This window comes from Mustela putorius, unplaced genomic scaffold, assembly GCF_011764305.1.
Source record: "Mustela putorius furo isolate JIRA1106 unplaced genomic scaffold, ASM1176430v1.1 tig00000743_pilon_pilon_pilon, whole genome shotgun sequence".
NCBI classification, from domain to species: domain Eukaryota; kingdom Metazoa; phylum Chordata; class Mammalia; order Carnivora; family Mustelidae; genus Mustela; species Mustela putorius.
The window spans coordinates 7262176-7270408 of NW_025421464.1; positions in this window are offsets into that span (position 1 = coordinate 7262176).

Here is an 8233-nt window from a genome sequence, read left to right on the forward strand (position 1 = left end):
ACTGAGCAGACCTGGAAGGCTCTTTCACTGTTGACGTTTGGTCGGAGAACAGAATGATGAGGAATTTGAAGCAGGCAGTGGGGTGTGGGGTGACATGGTCAGATCTGGTTTTAAACATGTTTTGTTGTGACTCCTGAAGGCACTGGAGGGGTAAGAGTGGAAGGGGATGGGCACAAATTAGGAGTCTGCTGTCATTTAGGCTTTATCCAGCGTGCTTAGTAAAAATGGAGGAGCATTTGTAGTGAGGAGAAGCAGACAAAAGACATTCAAAAATTTGTGTTTTTATGGAAAAATGTGTATGCGCTGCTGACATCACTGATTCTCTGTTAAATGGAAGTGGGATTCTGGGGCACCCATCAGGCCCAGCACAACAATGATTTCATTATATCTTCACGGCATTCCCCGTCCTCCAAGGTGGGGATCACTCACACCTTTTAGATGGAATCACCCTCCGTAGACCACAGAGCGGGCCAGTAGCAGAGCTGGGATTCCCACCCTCAGAGACGCCCCCCAACCCCCCCCCGTGGAGTCTTTCCACTCCTCCTAGATGTCAACATCTTGCCTGTTGGCAGCTTGGCCTATTTAGGGCAGGACTGCTGGGTTCAGTTGCATAGGTTGTGTGCTATTAAAAGGCATCAGGCAGAGAGAGCAAAATCTTTTCTTTAAGTTGTTCTACCAGGAGTGCCCATTTTTGTGTTTGCCCAAAGCTGATGGAGGCAAAGTAGAGACAGAAAAGCAGCGTGTGAGGCTGGAAGGAAGAGCGTGTGTGGAAACACAGCATGGAATGAAGCTGGGAGGCCTTCAGACTACTAAGGACTCTGGATTTTCCTCCAAAAGAATAAGGGAAGCCATTGGAGAGTTTCCAGGAGAAAAACAACACGATCCAAGTCACAATTCTGAAAGATCCATCTGGTGGAGGAGGGGAGCCTGGCTGCTAAGTGTGGGACCCAGCCCTGCCTTTCCCCACCCTCACTTCCTTCTCCACCATCCTCCTTGGGGTCGTTGGCCCCTCCCACAATGACCTGCTACTTTCCAAACCCTCAGGAAGCCCCTGCCCTACTCTCCACAGGAAAAAAAAATGTCATTATTTCTTGGACCTAAAGACTAGAGAATAGAAGACACTGTGCCCCATAGACAGCTTTCTGATGGGAGAAATGGGCGGTTGTTTGAGGTATGGTTTGGGGGGAATCCCCCACCATGCTCCAATGACCTGCCACGCTTCCGACAAAACCAAGTCTGAGCGACTTCATCTTCCAGGCTAAGCATCGTCAGCTCCAAATGATTGCTAAAGTGTATGGGCTTTCTTTGGGGGGCTGTAGAAAAAAGCTCTAAAATTAGCTGGTGGTGATGGTGACACGAATCTCAGCAGACCACGGAACCATGCCCTTGAGCGGTGAACATGATGGTATGTTGAAAAATATGTCCATAAAAATTTTGTTTAAATCGCCATTCCAGTCTGCCTAAAAGCTCACCATTCAAACATCTTCCTTTCTGGGTTAGCCATGGCCTCTGGGGGTTCCTCTGGGAAAGGCTAACTTGTTAAATATGCAGGAGGTGTCCCCTCCTGGGGGAGAGAACAGGAGGCGGGTCCCAGGGAGACTAAGCAGGACATTCTCCATTTTGCCTCATCCCATTTTGCCAATGTCTTCTCGCTCATGATTTCATTTAATCCTCACGGCCACTTCCAAAGGTAGACAGTTGGGGGGAGGGGCCCACCCAAAGTCACTGAGCTCAGAGCCTGATTTCAAAGGTCAACCCAGCCCCTCGTGGGCTGCACAGCTTTCCAAGTATTACTTAACCTCTCTGCTCTTTCTCTGAAAAGTACAGATAAAACCTGGCCCTCCTCTTTGGCATGAGGTTTTGGAGAGGAATTAGTGGCACAGTGGTGGTTAAGAGCATGAGCCGTGGTCCCAGACACGATGGTTTCAGATCCCAACCCTGCAATTTACTAGCTGTGTGACCCTGGGCAATTAGCTGACCTTCCACTTTCCTACCTGCAAAGGGAGGTCACAGCAGTCCCTACCTCACTGAGTGGTAAAGAGAATCAAACATATGTGAAACCTGGGGTACAGGACCTGATAAGTAGAAATCAAAGTAAGTTCTTCCTATTAATATACCCAGCACTTCCCACTATACTGTAAGGACTGTGTCCGGCTTTCCAGTTATATTCCCAATGCCTGCTGGACAGTTGGTGCTCAATAAATAACTTTGAAAAAAATTTTTTTAAGTTATTTGTTTATTTGAGAGAGTGCTTGTGGGGCAGGGGGAGGGGCAGAGGGAGAGAATCCCTCCCCCGAAGCTGAGAGCAGAGCCTGATGTGGGAGTCAATCTCTCAACCCATGAGATCATGCCCTGAGCTGAAATCAAGGGTCAGATGCTATGGACTCTGAAAAACAATCTGAGGGTTTTGAAGGGGCTGGGGGTGGGAGGTTGGGAGAGCCTGGTGGTGGGTATTATGGAGGGCATGTATTGCATGGTGCATTGGTTGTGGTACATAAACAATGAATTCTGGTACACTGAAAAGAAATTAGATTTAAAAAAAGAAAACAAAAAACAAACAAACAACAAAACCAAGAGTCAGATGCTTAACCTACTGAGGTACCCAGGCACTTCTTTAATTTTTTTAAGTAGACTCCAAGACCAGCATGGACCCCAATGTGGGGCCTGAACTCACGAGTCTGAGATCAAGACCTGAGCTGTTAGGCTCCCCTGACTGAGCTACTCTGAGAGAGGCGGGCAGAGAGAGGCGGGAAGCAGGCTCCCTGCTGAGCAGAGAGCCCAGATGCAGGGCTCGATCCCAGGACCCTGAGATCATGACCTGAGCCAAAGGCGTCCTTAACCCACTGAGCCACCCAGGCGCCCTAAATACTGATTTTTTTTTTTTTAAATGATCTAGGATTTGAATCCACATTTGTGTGACTCAAAGCCACCCTGTCACGGGTTTCAAAGTGTGATCTGGGCCTGCCTGCTTCCACAGGCCCAATCCCAAGAAGCCAACCACTGGCTGGCCAGAAATCTGGGCTCAATGAGGAACTCCTGGTGTGGCCAGTCCTTCCCCCTCTCCCAGTCTCGGTCTCGGTCTCCCCGTCTCCCCGTAAAAGCAAGGGCCCTCTGGAATTCCCGGAAAGGAATCCAATAAAGGGAGTTCTGGCAAGGGGTAAAGAATCTTTCCTTCCTGAGAAGTTTTCATTTTCACAGAAGCTCCTTAGGGTCCTCCAAAAGCGATCAAGATCCAGCGAGAGGAGGCTAAGCCTGGGATTTTAGATGCTGCCAATCGCAGAGGCCGAGAGAGGGTTGAGAGAGAGATGGGGGAGCGTCCTCAGTTTCCTCAGAGTTCCCCTGGGTGAGCGACTGTGAATCCAGCCGCACGAGTAGGTGACACAGTTTTCAAACCACACTGGATCATCACTGACAGTACTATTTCTTCTGTAAATCTGAGCACACAGATCTGCCGGCGAAGGGGCTGAGGGAAGGGGCTGCCAGAAATGTCACACTCTCAGCTCCAGACTAGCCCACGAGAACCAGAGAGGCGGGTCCGGAAACAGTGGTCTCTCTCAGCCAGAGCCGGTGCTCTGTTCTAGAACAGAGTTCTAGAGTCGCTGAGCCTGGAGGGAAATCCGAGTTTGTTTCAGCCCCTTGTTCTCGAAACAAGGTCCAAGACTGGCACTATCTGGGAGCTTGTCAGAAATGCAGAATCTCGAGGGTGCCTCAGTCCGTAGAGCATGCAAAACTGATCTGAGGGTCGTGAGTTCGAGCCCCACCTGGCCTTTGGCTCAGGTCATGATCATGATCATGATTACTTTTAAAAAAATTAAAAAAATAGGGTGCCTGGGTGGCTCAGTGGGTTAAGCCCCCGCCTTTGGCTCAGGTCATGATCTTAGGGTCCTGGGATCAAGCCCCACATCAGGCTCTCTGCTCAGTGGGGAGCCTGCTTCCTCCTCTCTCTCTGCCTGCCTCTCTGCCTACTTGCAATCTCTCTCTCTCCGTCAAATAAATAAATAAAATCTTCTAAAAAATAAATAAAAAAAATAAGGGGCACCTGGGTGGCTCAGTCATTAAGCATCTGCCTTTGGCTCAGGTCATTCCTGGAATCGAACCCCACATGGGGCTCCCTACTCCACGGGAGCCTGCTTCTCCCTGTCCCACTCCCTCTGCTGTATTCCCTCTCTCCTGCGTCTCTCTCTGTTAAGAAAATAAATAAAATCTTTACAAAATAGTAAAAAATAGGGGCGCCTGGGTGGCTCAGTGGGTTAAGCCGCTGCCTTCGGCTCAGGTCATGATCTCAGAGTCCTGGGATCGAGTCCCACGTTGGGCTCTCTGCTCAGCAGGGAGCCTGCTTCCTCCTCTCTCTCTGCCTGCCTCTCTGCCTAACTTGTGATCTCTCTCTCTGTCAAATAAATAAATAAATCTTTAAAAAAAAAATAGTAAAAAATAAAAGCAAAGAAAAAAATGCAGAGTTTCCGGCCCCAGAGGAACCCGATGAATCAGAATTGCTGTTGACAGGACCCCTGGTATATATATACCACAATTTTTTATCGTTCACCTGTTGATGGATAATTAGATTGTTTCCCTGTCTTTGCTCCTGGAATAATGCTGCAAGAAACCCGGAGTTCTCTTTGAGATCCCATTTTCATCTTCTTTGACTATATGCCCAGAAGTGGGATTGCCGGATTGTAAGGTAGTTCTATTTTTAATTTTTCACGGATCCTCCGTACTGTCTTCCACAGTTAGAAAAGGTTAGTCGCGCCAGTTTATGTTCCGACCAACAGTGCACAAGGGTTCCATTATCTCCACACCCAAATGTGACACACGCGCACACACAGTGAGAGAGAGGAGGGCCTGCCATTGGCAACAATATGGACGGACCTTGAGGGCGTCACACAAGGTGAAGTAAGTCAGACAGAGAAAGACAAATACTATGTGATACCACTTATTTGTGGAATCTAAAAAAAGCCAAGCTCATAAAAACAGGGAGCAGAACGGTTGTTACCCGGGGCTAGGGTGCGGGAATCGGGGAGATGTCATTTAAGGAGACAAACATGGAACAAGTAGGTAAGTCTTAGAGACCCAATGCACAGCAATGAGATGAAAGACAGCGGTTCTGTATCATGAACTTCAAAGTTGCTGCGAGACTGATCTTAATTTTTCCCATCACACACAAAAAAAATGATAATTACCCGACCCGATAGAAGGCCACCTAACTCTACAACGCTAATCATATTGCAAACTGTAAACGTATCAGATCAACACACTGTACACCTTAGGTTTATATCCCTGATTATATCCCCCAAATAAGTTTACAAATAAGTAAACAAGATTCCTGAGTGATCTGAGAAATGCTGTCTTAGCCTAATGCCTTCGTCTGTAATTGGCAGACAAGGAAAGCAAGGATCAGAGGGGGCGTGATTTGTCCCATGTCACACAGCTTTCCAGGAGCAAAGCCTGTTAATCCTTCCTACTTTATGGCTTTGTGTTTTCGCCCACGCTGCTTCTTTCTCCTGGACTGCCTTCTGCTCTCCCTTCTGCAAAACTTCGACGTGACCTTCAGGACGCTGCAGGATGCTACCTCTCCACAAAGCCTTCCTCGGTGGCCCCCAGAAACTCCCCTGATGGCACAGCATGGCTTGCTGTGTATTTTTAGTACTGTCTTTCGTAGTCTACTATTCCTGCAAAAGACCTGTGCAGACTTGGGCAAAGAATTCAAAGCTTTCCACAAGAGGAAGGCATTTGCTGCAAACGAAAAGTTCATTGTGCTAATTGCGTCCACCAGGGTCCAGGCAGGAAAAAGGAGTCCCACTCAGATGGTTCTTGGGATTTGAGTTAAGGGGCTATTTATAGACAGGCTTAAGGACACTGGCAGAAGATGCTGAGGGACCCAGGAACTAGCATCCCTAGCTCTGGCTTAAAGCAGTCAAGAAAGGAGTCTGGTGTCCAAGCCCAGGGCGGGCTGGAGCCACAGGTGAGGGGTTTGGGGGGAGTGACATGGCTACTGTCTGACTGAGATCCAAAGCAAGGAGGAAGCTGAGAAGTACCTTCTTCCCTCTCTCTTCCAGACCTCTGACTTCCCGTCCTATTACTCTTTAGCTGAGTCCAACTACAGATGAGGAAACTGAGTCACAGAGTGCCCAAGGTCACACAGGGGGCAAGTCAGGATTCGACGCAAGCCAGGTGGTCCTGGAGTCCATGCCCTTAACCTCACACTGTTTCCTGCTTTATGTTTATTCCCTCCCTCAGCAGTGGTCTCCTATATGCCGCTCAGTATTCCAGGCACTGCGGTTTCTACATTCGGGATTTTTCTGCCAACATTTTTGTAATCAGAACACAACGAAGACTGTTCTTATTCAAAGGGAGAGCACTGCTGTAGGACTGGATGGAGGCAGGAGCGCCGGGGCAGCTGTCATTCAAAACGGATGGACAGCCTGGGAGGAGAAAGACCCAGGGGTTCCAAGCAGAATGCTGCCCCCAGGAGCCTCTGCTGGGTCCGGGGTCACCATCAGGGACCTTGAGCTAGAAAAGGACACCCATGGGGGTGGAGGCCTGGCCTGGGGCCATGAGGCACGCTGGCTGGCTGGGCAGGTATAAGGTCCGAAGTTCACTGCTTGGGAATTCCCGCCCCTGTCAACGGCCATGTCTGGGACATCCCCAGACTGCTGCACTGGGGGTGACACCCGTGTCCCCAGGTGGTCCCCACTCTCCAGACTGTCCTCTCTTAATTTGCACGGGAGTCACTTGCTCTGTCTCCCTCATTTTACAGAGGCAAACTGAGGCACACAGGAGACGCGGATTTGCTGAGGGTCACACACCAGGCAGGACTTAGCCCGGTCAGAACCTTGGTTCCCAGCTCCCAGTCCAGGAACCCTCCCCACCTCCACAGGCTGAGTCCAGGAAACAGATGCCCCTGGCTCAGGGGGAAGCCTTGCCTGCTGCCAGGCTTTGTCCTTGCTCTCAGCTAAGCCTGGAATGACTCCTCCAAAGCCTGGCCCCTACTCATCTTTGGGGTCTCAGCTCAGCACATCCCTTCTGAGAAGACTTCCTGGACTATCGTTTTGGAATGGCAGCCACAGATCTGGGTTCAAATCCCTGCAGGCTGACTGTGACCAAAAGCATTTCACCTCCCTGAGCCTCAGATCCTTTAGCTAAAATGAGACAAGACAGACCCGCGTTAGAGGGCTTAGAGGTGTGGGCGACCAGCTCGGGGTCCCGCACAGAGCAGGAGCTCACAGCTCCTGGTTTCCTGCCTCTTTCTGCCCCACGTGCAGGGATCACAGGATTCCAAAGCCTCAGCCCTGCCCTCAAGAGCACCCACGCTGGGACCGGGGGTGGTGTGCAAGGGACCTCAACAAACCTCAACCCCAAGAACATCAACAACAGGATACAGAGAAGCAGAAGGGTCTGGGCTGTAGGCTTTCCTGTGTTCGACAGGGGGGAGTTCTGATCTTAACCTCAATTCCAGTGCCTTGTCTGACCCACTGGGGAGGAACTGTTAACTCCCACCACATTCTGTCTGCTGAGGTGGTCACAGAGACCCAACCCCACGTCAAGGGGAGCATACAGAGACTCCACCTGTTGATGGAAGAGTGTAAAAGAATTTGTGGACATATTTTAAAAAGGACCTCATTAACCACAGAGTGGTTAATGCTATGAAGAAGAAAATGCAGATATTCTGGGACCTCAGAGGAGGACCTCCCTCTAATCCAGGGAATTGCGGGGATAATCAGGGAAGGCTTCTTGGAGTTGGGGGCAGAACAAAGTTCACACACATAGGATCCCTGGGCGGGGGTGGGGGGGGGATCCTATAAGGCACAATCCTTATTATAAATTTTGTTCCCTCCATGAAATTTTGTTATCTTTACTTACTGCGAATACAATATGTCCCCCAAGAAAATAAAAATTTTAAGTACCAACAAACAAAGAGATTTTTAAAACACTCATAATCCTGGCCATCCAAACAGAGACAATCCTTCATAACTCCTTGCTAAAAATTGTCCAGACTAGCAGACATGGGTACAGAACCTTGCTGTATGGTGTCCTTGGGAACCAGCCCCTCATGTGCATCTTTCCAGATCAAGAAATACATTGGTTTCTGCAGCCTCACTTTAAATGTACCATAATTAATTTGGCCAGCATCCTCTCGTTGGACCCTTTAGGTTGGGTCCAACTGCTCCCCTGCCTGCTTCTTGCAGTACAGTGCTGGGCACCTTGGTGCAGTGACATATTTTTCCCCTGACATAAT